The 16,736-nt window shown below is 44.0% G+C and overlaps 1 protein-coding gene across 4 annotated transcripts in view; it reads right to left on the bottom strand.

Annotated features, from left to right (window-relative positions):
- Positions 1 to 12,447, bottom strand: part of LOC134345730 (PDZ and LIM domain protein 5-like) — a 268,407-nt gene extending 255,960 nt beyond the window's left edge. For 3 of the 4 annotated variants that reach the window (XM_063046860.1, XM_063046864.1, XM_063046865.1), the window contains exon 1: positions 12,259 to 12,447. The gene's annotated coding sequence lies outside the window, so the exon portion shown is untranslated. The remainder of the gene's footprint in view (positions 1 to 12,258) is intronic. The other variant, XM_063046863.1, reaches the window with a different exon arrangement.
- Between the last annotated feature and the right edge of the window lie 4,289 nt (positions 12,448 to 16,736).

Below are 16,736 nucleotides of genomic sequence, written 5' to 3'. Positions count from 1 at the left end.
CAAGAAATCCTGCAATTGGGGGAAATTGTAAGCAACACACACAAAATGCTGGAGGAACTCAGCAAGTCAGGCAACATCTAATGAAGGGCCTCACCCCGAAATGTTGATTTGCTATTCCCCTCCATAGACGCTGCCTGATTTGCTGAGTTCCTTCAGCATTTTGTGTAAACATTCAGAAGACATTGTCCACATACTCAGCAGCATTTAATACAAGACTCTATATATATCAGCTTGCATGGGTGAACTTAAGCTGATTGGATGAAACTTAAGTACACAATGTCCTAGCCCTACTGCCAGGGTCCAAGATATTGAATTTGGATCTGCCAGTATGTTGCAGGGAGGTCTAACGATCAGTGCAAAGCCAGCAGTTATTTTCCTGCGCTTAGCCTGCTTCTCGCAAACCCTGTCTTTATAAATTATTACTGTTTCTCCCAAAAGACTGTGTTAAATCCAGTGTAAATCTCACAAGCTAGGCAGCTAAATTTATTCTGCAAATGTGTATTCTTCTACTTCAGCTCAGTTTTACAATTTGGAAGGTCATCTTGTTCACTTTCTTTTCATCGTTATTAGGCTGTACAATTCTCCTGTATAGTACTGAGTATTTACAAGTTTGTTCCTACTGCAGCTGGACAAGTGTGGGGTGCTTTTCCAAGATGCACTCAAAATATTTGGACCCAGAACCATGAGATGAAGAAAAAGGCTTGCTTATCTTCAGGGCATTGAAGTAATGTTCGTATTGTTGCTTCTCATATAATAAACAATGGAGAAGAGCTGTGCTGAGAAAGCACCCCAACAACCAGGACACCTTCAAAACACGATGCCTCAAAAAGGCAGCATCCATCAAGTACCTCCATCAACCAGGACATACTCTCTTCTTATTACTGCCATCAGAGGGGAGGTGCAGGAGCCTGAGGAGAAACACTCAACATTTTAGGAACAGCTTCTTTCCCCTCTGCGATCTGATTTCCGAACAGACAATAAACCAATTCATGAACACTACCTCACTATTTCTGCACTATTTAGTTAATTTTTTAAATATATTTCTATTGTCATTTATAGTGTTTATGTATTGCACTGCACTGCTGCCACAAAACAAATTTCACAACACGCAAGTAATACTAAACCTGACTCTGAGAAAAACAATGTCATACTGGCCTGAATAACCAGGGATACTGGTTGAGATACAGATGTACCCTGAGGTCACTAGGAATAACTCTACCACATATTCAAAATAAACTCGAGAGCTTCGAGGTACCCAGAAGGTATGCAGGCTTGATCATGTGGATTTGAATCTAAGTGGGTGGCTGTATTTTGGAATTTTCATCTTTAACAGCTCATTCAAGTGCTGGCACCTCTGCCTCTACTGCACTGGAGTCCCAGTCTGAATAAGTGTTCTAGTCACTGCATGACTTTCTAACAGAGGTAGCAGCTCACACATGCAATTGTTCATGCATATCCTTAAAGGCACCCAAGAACATAATCCCCAGAACCCGCTTTAATCTGGCAAGATTTAATTCAGTGCCACAAAATTTGCTGACATTAAACATCAATGAGTAACAGAACTGTGATAGAAATAAGTGTTGACATTCAGCTCCTAAATATCTGACAGTGGAAAGGGCTAGCTGGCCCAGATAGAGGTAGAATGGCAGTGCTTCACTTTGCAGCGTCAGATATAACTTTGAGGTTCAATTCCTGCCGCTGTCTGTACATTCTCCCGTGGGGTTCTTCTGTGTGTTCCAGTTTCCGTGCACACTGCAAAGATGTATGGGTTACAGTTGTGGGTGGGCTATGTTTGCACCAAAGTACGGCAATACGTGCATGCTGCTCAGCACAATCCTTGCTAACTTTGATGTATTTCACTGTATGTTTTGATGTGTATGTCACAAATGAAGCTAAATCTAGCTATCATTGCAGCATTTGCGCAATCCGTCTCAACGAGGTTGGTGTTCCTGGGATAAAAATACACTCCTCGTATCAAACTAACATGATGAAAGTCAAAATTAAGATTCCTCCTACCTATAGATACTTTAGCATCGAGTCAAGTACTTGCATCACCAAGACATAAAAGGCTATGGACCTAATGCAGGTAAGAAGGAATCGTGTAGAGATGGAATGGACATGATGGGCTGAAGGGCTCATTTTTGTGTCATATGATTTTGACTTAAATGCACGAGCAATCAGTTAATCTGATAACACCGTACATAGAAAGTAGCAGAACTCTCAACAGCACTGATGTACAGAGGGCCCCCATAGTACAGGTGTAGAGTTTGCCGAAAGTAGCAACACAAGTAGATAGGGTGGAAAATGTGCAGTATGTCGTGGCTTGTTTTCTTTGGTTTACAGCGCTGAGACAAAGTCAGAAAGTTATACCGCTGTTGCATAAAACTGTGGTGGCCATATTTGAAGCGATTATTGTGTGCATTTCTAGTCTCCGCATCACAGGAAGCAAGTGGAGGCTTTGGAGCAGAATGTTGCCTGGATTGGGGGAGGGTTATCTGAAAAGGAGAAATTGGATAAACTTCGATTTTCTCTAGTGTTCGAAGCGGGGAAGGTGTGATTTGATAGGTATACAAATTTAAGAGGGCATAAATTTGTTAGAGTATTTATAAAGGTGGAAATGGCAAACACAAAATAACCTAGCTTTGAGGTGAGAGGGAATAAGGTTAAAGGAGATTTATGAGGCAGTTTATTACACAAAATGGGACAGATACCTGGAATGTGCTGCCAGGGGAGGTGGTGCAGGCAGATATGATAGCAACCTTTAAGAGCATTTAGACTGACACATGAGCAGTCAGGGAGAGGAGGGATATAGATCACATGCAGGTAGAAGGGATTAGTTTGGACTGGCATCACTGTAGGCTAACGGGCCTATCCTATCCTGTGTTGAACTACCCTATTGCACTGGTCCCAAATGTGCCGATGAGGACCAGATGAGAGGGAGAATGGGGGAAAGATAAGCAAATGGAGCCATGCGAAGGAGGAGGCAGAAAAAATGCTGAGGCAGAAACTGGAGTGAGATGGGGCAGGCGGTGGGGGATGGTGAGAAAGAGGAAATTAGGCAGACATAACCAGTATAGGACTGTCAACCATCCCTTTGCCCACAGATTCCTTTGTTTGTTGCTCCACATCCCAATGTCTGCAGTCTCAAATCTTCAATCTTGCATCTCCCAACCCCTCTCATCCCCAACTCATCCTGTTCTCCTTGTAAAGACATGCAAATCACAGACGAGCACAAGGCCCATGTAAAGTAAATCGCTCAGACTCGGGGAATGGTGGCGCTGGTAAAGGGGGCTATGGTCAAAGACCCAGACATTAAAGATAAGTTGTTTAACACGTCGGCAAAAATGTCAATAAATCCTGTATGACAAATGAATGGGATTTGGGGCATTAGGACACGAGGAACAGAGTTTGGGACAATCTTACCACTGTCAAACAATAGAATGAGAGTAGCCTAGGGAATACTGAGAATGATCACAGCAGAGAGGACACAGTACTATTCAGAGTGCCAGCAGTAGATGAACTGAAGATTTCAATCTGAAACATCAGCTGTCCATTTCCTTCCATAAATGCTGCCTGACCTCCCAAGTTCCTCCAGCACTTGGTGTGTTGCTCCAGATTTCCAGCATCTGTGTTCTCTCTTATTTTCCACTGGATATTTAAGTCCTGATTGTTAACTTGTACTTGCCTGCCCTCATTTATTGTGATCTTTCTTTAAAAGAAATACATTTTGCCCGAGGACAGACAGTATTATGACACTCAGATCTGAACCGACAAGATCAAAGCAATGAAGCTGAAAATTAACTCTGCCCGCCTTTCTTTCTCCGTCTCCACAGACCTGCTATTAACAAAGGGGCAAAGTACTGACATTCTCAGCATAATTGTATTGTGGGAACACCTTCACCACACATTTAAAAAGTAGCTACTTCCCTTCAACCATTCAAATTCTTGCACCAATCAGTACAAACCTAATCAATACAGTTCAGCAACTCTATAACCACTTTACACGACAATGTAATACAACTAGAGTATTATTGTCATAGATACTGAGATAGTGAAAAGCTTTTGTCCGTCTGCCATAGAGACAGATCATTCCATACATAAGTACATTTAGGTAGTACAAAAAAGAGAAAAAGACTGCAGAATATTGAGTTACAGTTAAAGATGAGGCATAGAACAGATAGACAAAGTGCAGGGGCCACAGGATAGATTGGGAGATCATAGAAGTCTACAGCACATTATAGGCCCTTCAGCCCACAATGCTGTGTTGAACATGTAATCTACTCTAGAAACTGCCTAGAGTTTCCCTACTGAAGAGCCCTCTATTTTTCTAAGCTCCATGCACCTGTCCAAGAGTCTCTTAATGACCCTACCATATCCACCTCTGCCACTGTCGCTAGCAGTGCATTCCACGCACCCACCACTCTGTGTGTGAAAAAAACTGACCCCTGACATCCCCCTTGTACCTACTTCCAAGGACCTTAAAACTATGCTCCCTCATGTTAGCCATTTCAGCCCTGGGGAAAAGCCTCTGGATATCCACATGATCAATGCCACTCATCATCTTATACAGCTCTACCAGGTCACCTCTCATCCTCCATTACTCCAGGGAGAAAAGATCAAGTTCACTCAACCTATTCTCATAAGGCACGCTCTCCAATCCAGGCAACATCCTTGTAAATCTCATCTGCACTCTTCCTATAGTATCCACATCCTTCCTGTAATGAGGTGACCAAAATTGAACACAGTACTCCAAGTGGGGTCTAACTAAGGTCTTAGATAGCTTTAACATTACCTCACAGCTCTTGGAACTCAATCCCACAGTTGATGAAGGCAAACATACCAGACACCTTCTTAACAACACCGTCAAGCTGCGCAATAGCTTGGACAGTCCTATGAACACAGATCCCAAGATCTCTCTGATTCTCCACACTGCCAAGAGTCTTACATTAATATGATATTCTGTCTTCAATTTTGACCTTCCAAAATGAACCACCTCACACTTATCTGGGTTGAACTCCATCTCCCACTTCTCAGACCAGCTCTGCATCCTATCGAAGTCTCGCAGTAATCTCTGACAGCCCTCCACATTATCCATAACACCCCCAAGCTTTGTGCCATCAGCAAACTTACTAACCCACCCTTCCACTTCCTCATCCAGGTCATTTATATATAAAAAAAATAAATCACACAGAGGATAAGTCCCAGAATAGATCCCTGCGGAGCACCACTAGTCACCGTCTTCCTTGGAGAATATGAACGATATACAAACAACCTTTGCCTTGTGTTCAACCCAATTCTGGATCAACCAAGCAAGGTCTCCTTGGATACCACGCCTCCTTACTTTCTGAAGGAGCCTTGCATGGGGTACCTTATCAAATGTCTTACTGAAATCCATATACACTACATACACTGCTCTACCTTCATCAATGCGTTTTGGTACATCCTCAAAGAATTCAATCAGGTTCACAAGGCATGATCTACCCTTGACAAAGCCATGCTGACTATCCCTTATGTCTCTCCAAATGTTCATAAATCCTGCCTCTCAGGATCTTCTCCAACAACTTGCCCACTACTGAAGTCAGACTCACTGGTCTATAATTTCCTGGGTTATCTCGACTCCCTTTCTTATACAAGGGTACAACATCTGCTACCCTCCAATCCTCCAGTACTTCTCCCATCCCTACTGACGATGCAAAGATCATCACAAGAGGCTCCAAATCTCCTTGCCTCACTTCCCACAGCAGCCTGGGGTATAGCTTGTCCGGACTTTTAAAAAGCACCAGCACATCCTCTTTCTTAATGTCTACAAGCTCAAGCGTTTCAGTCAGCTGTAAGTCACCCCCACAATTGACCAAGGTCCAATGATCCAAGAACTTGAAACCCTGCCGCATCTCCTCAGCCACTCACGCAGCTGCGCTATCTTCCTGTTCTGACCTTCCCTAGCTCGTTACACCAGGAGTAATCTGGAGATTACTGCCTTGGAGGTCCTGGTCCTCAGCCTCCCTCCTAGCTCCCCAAACTTACTGCACAGGACTTCTACCCCACTCCTGCCTATGTCATTGGTACCAAGCTGTATCATGACTCCTGGCTGCTCACCCTCCCCTTCAAGAATATTCTGCAACCATTCACAGACATCCTGGACCCTAGCACCCGGGAGACTACACACTATCCTGGCGCCTCTTTTGCTGCCACAGAATCTTTTATCTGTTCCCCCCTAACCGTTGAGTCCCCTATGACTACTGCTCTACCTGACTTCATGCTACCCTTCTGAGGCTCAGAGCTGACCACAGTGCCCTAGGTCTGGCGGCTGCTGCTGCCTTGCCCAGATAGGTCATCCCCCTCATTAGTATCACCTGATGCTAATGGGTATGGCCACAGGGGGACCCTGCACTGACTTCTTACTTCCTTTACCTGTCTCGGTGTTCATCCATCTACTCCCTGAATTCTGCACTCTGGGTGTAACCACCTGCTCAAAAGTCTTACCTATCAATTGCTCTGCCTCCTAGATGATCCTTAGTTCATCCAACTCCAGCTCCATCTCCTTGATGTATTTTTTCGGGAGCTGGAGTTGGCTACACTTCCCACAGATGTAGTCATCAGGGAGACCAAGAGTTTAGCTTTATCACATAATAGTTCCATTCTGGAGTCTTATAACAGTAGGCGCGAAGCTGACCTTAACCTGGCAGCACCTACGCACAAACTAGGGTATCTTCTACCTGATGGAAGTGGGGAGAAAAGGGTATGTCTGAGGTGTGAGGGGTCTGTGATTAGGTTGACTGCTTTGCCAAGGCAGCAGAGAGTGCGGATAGAATCCATGGGTGGAGCTGCTTGTTTTTGGGAAAGAATGGGCTGAAAATTGTGTGGAAAAAGAAATGAAATTGAGAAATGAGCAAGAATCCAATCAGCTAAAGATCTATACAGTTTGATCAAGAAAACTTAACCTCCCTACAAAACAAAAGGCAACTATGAAAGTTGTGGATTCTTGTCCCATTGTGGGACACCTGAGCAAAATCTGGGCTGGGATTACTGTGGTGCTGAGGAGGTGCTGCACTGCTGCAATTCAGGTTCAAGCAGCCATCTTTCCAAGGACACATTAAACCTAAACCCATATCTGTTCCCTCAGGTGGAATAAAAAATCCCACGGCACCAGCTTGAAAAGCTGGTGAAGTTCCCCGGGGTGTGTGAGAGCCAATACCTGCCCTCCAACAAATATTGCTAAAGCTATCAACAAGAGACTGCAGATGCTGGAATCTGGAGTAACAAATAAGCTGCTGGAAGACCTCAGAGGGTTAGGCAGCATCTGTGGAAGGAAATGAACTTGGGTCACATCATTTGGACTCTGCATTGGTCCAGATGAAATGCCTCAACCTGAAATGTTGGTTATCCATTTCCCTCCAGAGATGCTGCCTGACCCACCAAGTTCTCCCAGCATCTATCACCAAAATCAAATCTGTTTGCACTCACTCTGCCTGAGGGAACAAAACTGGCTCTGTGACATTTCCTGCATTACAATGTTGATGGCACCAAAAGACATTTCCTCATTTTAAAATGCATTGGCTTGTTCTGACAGTGATGTGAAAGGCACTACGTAAATACAGATTCATTTTTTGTTTGCCTTCAAGCAAGTACATGTTGAAAAGACAATAAGCTTCAGTTGGAAAGGACAGCTCCAAAATCTCTTGTACTGGCCCATTAGTAAGTGGGTTTCTGATCAATTATGATTTGAGTCAGTTAGTCCCACAACTGCTCCTTGGCCTGCTGTGCACTTCCCAGCATTTCCTGTTTTCACACTAGGTGAACTGGGCAAGCTTCCTCTAATCTAAGTCAACCGCAAAACCACATGTTAATGAAATCTATACATTATCTTTTCACAGAGAGGAGTGGTACAATAAGCACATTATGAGCTCACTAAAATACATATTTCTCCTTTGTTGACAGCAGCATTAAGAAAAATAGCTGCCATTTCAACAACACAGGTGAGTGGCGTCAGACAGGATTGGCTGAGGAATGCTACCTCATAATTGACAGGCTCCGACACGCTGAATGCTGGAGTGGAGGGAGAACCAGTGGATTTCTATAGCACCTTTCACTTTAGTCATTCAAGTACTGCAAAGCAAGACCCCTTTTACCCCAAAATAGCAACATAATAATAGCCATACACACAGAAAACATGGCCTTCAGCCCAACTCATCCACACCAATCAACTTGCCCAATTTGCCTGCATTTGGCCCATTCCCCATCCATGAAACCACCCAAATGTCTTCTAAATGTTGCAAATGTACTTGCCCATATGACTTCCTTTGACAGTTCAATACAAGAAGATAATTCTGGGAATGAAGGAGTTAACACGAGGAGCATTTGTCAGCTTTGGGCCTGCATTCATTGGAAATTAGAAGAATGCATGGGGAGCTCACTGAAACCTACCAGATGTTGAAAGGACTAGCTGTAGTCCGTGAGGCAGGACCCCAAATTTGGGCCACTGGTACTATCTGGGGGGGGGTATAATTCTTATAGTGATTTTTGGCAAGGTATACACCCCTAGTGCTAGAAAATATGTGATAGCATTGCAGCAGTGTTAGCTTTCTGCCTCCATCAAGCCACATGTCTTCACCAATTTTGCATGGGACAATATATATAGACTTGAGGAAACTCTCACTGGTAAGAGTACATCACATAGAGTCAATAATGTCTATGGACCACATCTGCCAAGAGCCGAGCTTCCACACATTGAGAAACTGAAGCAGAGACCAGTCACCAATGAGGACCAAGAACCGGAAGTATATGTAGCAGTTGCACATGTGGGCCCACAGCCTCTCCCAACCAGGGAACACTGTGTCCAGGAAACCAAGGAAGCTGTTTTTCTTGCCTGCAAGAACCTAGTGTGGACACTTGCAAGGCAAACAGATCCAGACAATCCGAAGCTGGACTGGTTTTAATATCAGCACCAGGGACCAAGAACCAATCTCACAAGATATTGTTGGGTATCTGCCAACCATCAATTCACCAGCCACAGAGTTGACCACAGTATTTGAAATCCTGAACCAATCAGAGCTAATCAGGAAGGAACGTCATCTAGAAACAATTGTGGTAGTCATGGATCAAGCGTGAGCCACTGAAATTGCCTGGAAGCACAAAGAGCGCTTCTCCAACATTCTTCTCAGGATGGGGACATTCAGTACCATACGTAATGCCTTAGCCATCCTAGGAAAGCGATTTTGGGATGCTGGTCTAAAAGACATATGCATAGAGGCTGGAATTGTCACAGAGGGGTCCGTCAATGGCGTCCTTGATGGTAAACACTACAATCATGCTGTCAGGGTCCACAAGTACATCCATGAAGCACTGATGAGACTCGCATGGGCAGAGTTCATACCGTGGGTTGAAGACAACTTTCCAGAGAGGAGTGGGATGACCCAATCATTCTTAGACCATGTGAACGACATGGCCAGTGACTTGAACCAACAGAAGTTGAACCATCTGCTGCAAATTCCACTCTTAGCTGAGCTGGTAACCGTGCGGACAGACTTTCTGGAACACCTCTGTCACAACAATGGAGAGCTTTCCACATTCTGAATAGTCATACATTGACATGTTAGAGAACGTGGTACTTGGGCTTCTGCGCGCCTCTCGTGAGGGGGACTGGGAGTTGCACCTCCATGCTATAAGAACCATGATCACATGGTGCTTTGCCAATGATATGATGAATTATGCCAGGTACCTGTCCCCTTACTTTGCTCAGATGATGAACCTCCCAGAGAAGAATCCTTCTGTGTATGAGGCCTTCAAAACAGGTCAATTCTCAGTACAGCTGTCAAGTAACAACCCCTTTGGGCAGATCCCTGTGGACCAGGCCATTGAAGCCACAGTGAAGAAAGACACACAGACTCCTGGAGGCACATCATGGTTCAGCCCGAATGCTGGAGCTATCAAGCGTTACTACACAACAGCCTCGGTGTACTGTTATGTGTAGACTGGCAGACTGTGAAAACCAGGCATCCACCTCAGAGAGTGTGGAAAGTTCAGATGAAGATGTGGAAGACGTGGAAGACTTGGAAAATTATTATGATTATTAATACGTTATTAAAGTATGGAAAACAAAGTATGCAAAGCAGTCTTTGATTAAATATATTCATTTTACAACCAAATGGGGCCTAGGTTATGGCTGTGTGGAACCCCACATTTGAATTATTGTACTGTAAATCTATATGCTATGACAAAAGCTTAACATTGTTTTGATTTGATACAATATGGAAAATATCATGTCATTGATAAAACTCCAGAAATCTCTCCCAAATGAGGTTTTTTTTACCTTTTTGGGGGTGGGGGGGTAACATTTTCTGCTGTACTAACGTTAATATGGAATATATACAAAAAGTGATTACTTATTTGAAGTGATAAAGCTACCACTGGTACAATGCTATCACATATTTTCTAACTCTAGAGATGTATACCTTGCCAAAAATCACTATGAGCATTATTCCCCTCAGATGGTACCAACCAACCCTACAGGCTCATGGACTATATATAAAATTCAATGCGCACGTTATTGTCACTGGGCAAAAAATTGCATAGCACAGGATTTTTGAGCACCCTGATCATTATTATTTATAGGGAACATTGCCTGTGATGGTGCTGCAAGTCAGTTTTTCCATTGCACTTGTATTTTATTATAGTTGTAAATATGACAATTAACTTGTAACTTTGGAATAAGGCCCCTGATTATTTTTGAATAAGTATTCTGGGACTGCTAAAGCAGGAGTAGCTTTAATTTAACATCCCCCCACCCCCGCAAAAAAATGGTAACCCTATGAGTTCTATGTAACATATAGAAAGCTATACAACACTAGACTTGTCCATACATTCATACAGCACAGAAACTGGCTCCTCAGTCTTTGTGGTCCATGTCGACAAAGCTTCCCTCCTAAATTAGTCCCATATCCATCTGATCCTTTCCAATTACGTTTTAAATGCCTCTATTGCTTCCTTGGCAGATCATTCCATACATGGCCCACTCTGTGTGAAAGTACTGCCTGAACGCTGGAGTCCCCGTTTAAATCTTCCCCCTCCCACCCAGATCTGCATCCCCTAGTTCTCAATGCTCTAATCCTGGGAAAAAGACTGTGCATTCACTCCGTGACGCTCATGATTTTATCCACTTCTATAAGATCACCCCTCAGTCTTCTATACGCCAATTAATCAAATTCCAACCTGCTCAACTTCTCTCCATAATTAATCGCTCAAGCCCCGGCAACATCTTCATAAATATGCTCCGCACTCTTTGCCATCTCAGCAGAGTCAGGAACCTCTGACCTTTCTGCCTCTGGGGGACTAATCATTACTCCGAAAGCAGTGGCGCAAGATCACCACCATTCTTAAATACATATTTCTTTGCTGAGAGGTGCATTAATCAACGCAACAGCTTTAAACAGTAGACGAACTGTGCATGTCTTGGCCACGGAAATACACATGCTCTAACTTGCTGTACGCTACAGTGGGATAAAAGGGCATGCCGAGGAACCGCCTTATTAACAAAGAGGCCTCCAGAAAGATGCTTGCTATTGCAAACTTGTGTCTACAGGAAGATTCTAAAATCCAACCTTACCCCACGCAAAATGAGCATATGATAAGCGAATTTTACTTTTCGGAGACTGGGCATGAATGTCACTGACCCGCCCGCTAATCCCGTGCCTCAACCAAATCCAACCCCGCACGCCGATTAGAAGGCAGAAACCAAGGTGCAACAGCGATGCAAACTCCGATTGGCAAATCTTACTGTCAGTCAAGATAACACCACACGCTTACATTGGGTTAAATTCAGAATTTGCAAGATTGTTTGCAAAGTTTGCTCCTGATTCAAAATCTACACTCCTGAATAGTTAAGACAGATAAAAATAACAAAATGCTGGAAAAACCGAAATACAAGTTGAATGTTTAAAACGGGACCCTAGTTGCAAAATATGCACCATAAAGCTTGTCGTTTACCGCAAATCCCAGGTTTACTCTCATGAAGGAGCCGCTAACTTAAAGGGCAAGTTTTAAAATACTGCGTTGCAGAAAAAGATAAAATAAATCACATTTGCAATTAAGACGTGACCTGAAAATACTGTAAAATCAATACCGACCTCCGCCACCCATTAACAAACACAGGGACCAACACTGTCTCCTTACTCCCTCTCCCTCCTCTTTCCTTCCTTTATTTTGCAGGAATTCGTTCGCATGTGTCAAAACTCCCCTGCTACTGCAAGCGCTGTCCCTCACCTCTCCGGCAAGCGATCCGGGATAAGGTTCTACTGGAACGCGGTGTAGCCACCCACAATGCGGAGCAAGGTTCTATTCGAGCGCCGTGTTGCTGGGGCCGGCTTCTGCAGCCTTCGCTCGCTGAAGCGCTTCCCTTATCTCCCTACTTCCGTCACATTCAACTCTTTCGCTGAGCAAAGAGCACGCGATGGAGGAGGAGGAGGAGGAGGAGAAAGGGAAATTGCCCTCCCTGCTTCCCCACCCACTGACGTAACATTTTTTTGTGGGGTGGTGGTGGTGAAACTAGTGCATTAAAAATTAAATTACGTTGAACGAGTTAGTCAATAATATTGGAATGTCTGAAAGTACCTTTTTACAAAGTCACATTATTTAAACCATGTAAATTGCATACCACAAATTGCCCCAATCTAAATCGCTTATACAATTCAATATATTGTATTTGTCCATTATCAACTAATCATATATTTAACTAGAATTCCCAGCAGTTTCATCTAAAAAACATACTTGATATGGCATTAATAACCAATTAAATAATATATTAGAGAGTAGTGTGAGACGGACAAATTTCAAAGTTCAGTGACTAATTCATTAGAGTCGAGTCACGGAATCAGAAAGCAATACTGTGCGGACACAGGCCTTCAGCCCAACCGGTCCCAATCTCTTGTGTAAAGTCCGTATCCCTCCAAGCCCCGCCCACTCCATGTGCTTGTTAGTTGATACCCGCCTCAACCATTTCCCCTGGCAGCTCATTCCATCAGCTCAGCACCTATGCATGAAGCTTCGCCCCACAGGTCCCATTTAAATCTTTGGCTTCTCTTGCTATTAATCTTCTATCAGTTCTTCCCCTCAGCCTCCAAAGGAATTTTCTTTCCCAAAGAGCTGTGAAGCCAAAGTTATTGAATATATTCGAGGCCAAGATGAACAGATTTTTAGTTGCTAGGGGAGTCCAGAGGTGCAGGGAACATGCAGGAAGTGGAGTTGCACCCAAAATGTGGGCAGTCCTAATCTTATTGCGGAGTAGTGTAGGAATGACTCCAGCTCATATATCTTCTGTAATAATGACCAAATAGTCTCCAGTGTTGGTTGAGACATGCCTACTGGCTGGGGAAACAGGGATTGTGTATTTGTTTTTTTTTATCAAAGAAGTGCTGTGGGGTTTCTTAAATCCACCTGACAGTCCAGAGAAGGCCCTAGTTTAACATGTCTTCCAGGCATCAACAACCATCTCAGGATTACAACTGCCTCATTCTTAATGCTCGAATTTCCAGTGCAGGACTTAAAGCCTCAATTCAGGAGGTGAACCTGCATGGCACTGAGCTGACAGTACGAAATCTGGACTTTCACACACACTGTACCAGAAGGAATATCGGGTTTCTTCTCTGATGGTACATTCTGCATTTAAATTCTCAAAGATCAGCAATTCACAATGTAATAGTCTGCTAATAACTTCGTCCATGAGCCAAGTTTTCAGGTAAACATTTGGAAAAATCAAAGCTTTAATATAAGCTCTGCTGTTTTCATTCAACTTTCAGACTGTAAACAGTCTAATTTTACCAGATGCACCTTCGGGAGCACTCTGCCCAGATTCATCACAGCTCAGTGTGACGTCTGATCTGGCTGAGACTGCAAGAAATGGTCACAGTCCAGTACACGCACAGGATCACAGGAGACTACAGAGAGTTGTAGGCTCAGACAGCTTCCTCATTGACACAGCTCTCTCCACCACTGAAGACGTCTTTAAGAGGCAATGCCTCAAGGAGCTGGCATCCATCACTAAGATCCCTCACCTGGGACCTACCCTCATTTCTACCATCAGGGAGGAAGTTCAGGACCCTGAAGACCCATGCCCAATGTTTCTGTAACAGCTTTAAACCCTCTTCCATCAGATTTCTGAGCAGTCCATGAACCCTACCATGTTTTTTCCTTTTTTTTTGCTCTATTTATTTATGTGATTTATCGTAATTTATGTTTTTTCACTGCTGCAGAACAACACATTCCATGTAATTTAAGACAATAATAAATCTGATTATGATTCTGAAATGAGCCTTCCCTCTATGAACTCTCTTTACACTTTTCATTGCCTCAGTAGAGCAGCCAACATAATCAAAGATCTCACCTACCCTGACATTCTCTCTTCTCCCCCTCCCATCGGGAAGGAAATACAAGCCTGAAAGCACGTACCACTGGGCTCAAAGACAGCTTTGACTTTGATGTTATAAAGCAATTGAATGATCCCCTAGTACAATGAAGTGGGATCTTGAGCCCACATTCTACCATCTGCTCTCCCTGGTGGACATGGAATACCATGAAACCTTTCAAGTTAGTGAGTGGCGCAGTCCTGAAAGGTATTTAACCATCCCTCAGCATTTACAAACCATTGCTTTATAGATCATGGGATCTTGCTCTGCACTCATATATATTGCATTTCTTGCGCAGTGCAATAGTGACTGCACTTCAAAAACGATTTAAAATGGAGCAATTGACACGTTACAGATGGTAAACTGTCTTTGTGCCTTCAGGTAAACAGAAGAGATTTACTGTAATCAAAAAAGATGATTAAAAGGTCCAGAAAATAATATGACTTGTTCATCAGAGGCACCAGTGTCCGAACCTTAATTCCCAAGGAACCATCAAATCTTGGCAATGTGAGCTGCCATGAGGTTTACAGATTGTTTCCCTCGTGGGCTGTTGGCAAGTAAATGATGCGAGGTGACTCGCTGGAAATGAGCAGGCCACTGCAGCCATTAAAGAGAGGCATGGGAGAGGCCAATGCCAGAATCTGCAGCAATACACAGGGTGCTGAAGGAACTTACTGGGTTGAGCAGCATCATTGCAGGAAAATAGACAGTCAACATTTTGGGTTGTGGCGCATCCTGTTTTCATACAGATCTATCCCTACATTAGAAATAAAGCAGATGAAGATTGCACAGGCCCTCAACTACTCAGCCATTAAATATCATGGAGTTATACAGAACATAAACAGATCTTTCACCCCAACTCTATGCAAACTAGTGGGCTCCTTTCTACATTATTCCCATTTCCCAGCACTTGGCCCATCTTCCTCTATGTCTAAGCATTTTAGGTGCTTGTCCAAACACTGAACCACTGTCAGTAACTCTGCTTCAAGTGCTATCTCCCTCTTTCAAATTCTGATCACTTATTTATCACAAGTACATTGAAACATAGTGAAAGAGGTCATTTGCATTAACAATTAACACAAGCTAAGTATGTGCCGAGGGCAGCCTGCAAGTGCCACCTCACATTCTGAAGCCAACGTAGCATGCCCACAGCGTTTAACAGAACAGCATGAGCAACAACAGTAACCACAATAGAACAACAACAACAAAGCAACGGCAAAACAAAGCCCCTTTCCTTCCCCCCACCTACCCCACCCACTTAAACACACATACACACACAGTCCGCCAACTCCAGGACAGGCCACCTCCGGACCTCCATCCTCCAGTGGACTTGCAGACTCACAAACATCGAGCCTTTGACTTAACCAGTGGACTCATAGACTCGCATACCCAGGGTTTCAGCCATTGACCTTTATCTTGTGTTTCCAGTTGACCTTCAGATTTCAGTCCTCGGTATCGACACCAGGACTTGCTGATAGTGGAACCCCGAACGCCAGGCTTCGAAGCCAAGACTCGCTGATTCACGTATCTCGTGCCTCCTACCAGCACAGTCCTCCAGTCCCGGCACCCACCAAGCTGAGCATATTTGTGGACCTGTGGGGGACCACCAGCCCTCGTCCTTGCTGGCTAGCCACAGCGCTAGCCAGCCTGACATCTGTCCACGGATGTCCTTCATTGGACGTCCACATCCTCTTGCTATAAACCAATTACAAAAGCAATCCTCTACAATCACCCCTTATCTCCCATTGTAGAGCAAATTGTGGATCTAGTTTGCCAGCTGGACCTAGATCCCATGGAACTGGAAACCTTTTATAGAACATAGGACATAGAACATAGAATAGTACAGCACAGTACAGGTCCTTTGGCCCACAATGTTGTGCTGACCCTCAAACCCTGCCTCCCATATAAGCCTCCACCTTAGATTCCTCCATATACCTGTCTAGTAGTCTCTTAAACTTCACTAGTGTATCTGCCTCCACCACGGACTCAGGCAGTGCATTCCACGCACCAACCACTCTCTGAGTAAAAAACCTTCCTCTAATATACCCTTTGAACTTCCCACCCCTTACCTTAAAGCCATGTCCTCTTGTATTGAGCAGTGGAGCCCTGGGGAAGAGGCGCTGGCTATCCACTCTATCTATTCCTCTTATTATCTTGTACACCTCTATCATGTCTCCTCTCATCCTCCTTCTCTCCAAAGAGTAAAGCCCTAGCTCCCTTAATCTCTGATCATAATCCATACTTTCTAAACCAGGCAGCATCCTGGTAAATCTCCTCTGTACCCTTTCCAATGCTTCCACATCCTTCCTATAGTGAGGTGACCAGAACTGGACACAATAC

The sequence above is a fragment of the Mobula hypostoma genome, chromosome 4 (genome assembly GCF_963921235.1).
Source record: "Mobula hypostoma chromosome 4, sMobHyp1.1, whole genome shotgun sequence".
NCBI lineage: Eukaryota > Metazoa > Chordata > Chondrichthyes > Myliobatiformes > Myliobatidae > Mobula > Mobula hypostoma.
The sequence above is the reverse complement of the archived record's forward strand: the minus strand, read 5'-3'. Positions and strand labels throughout refer to the sequence as shown.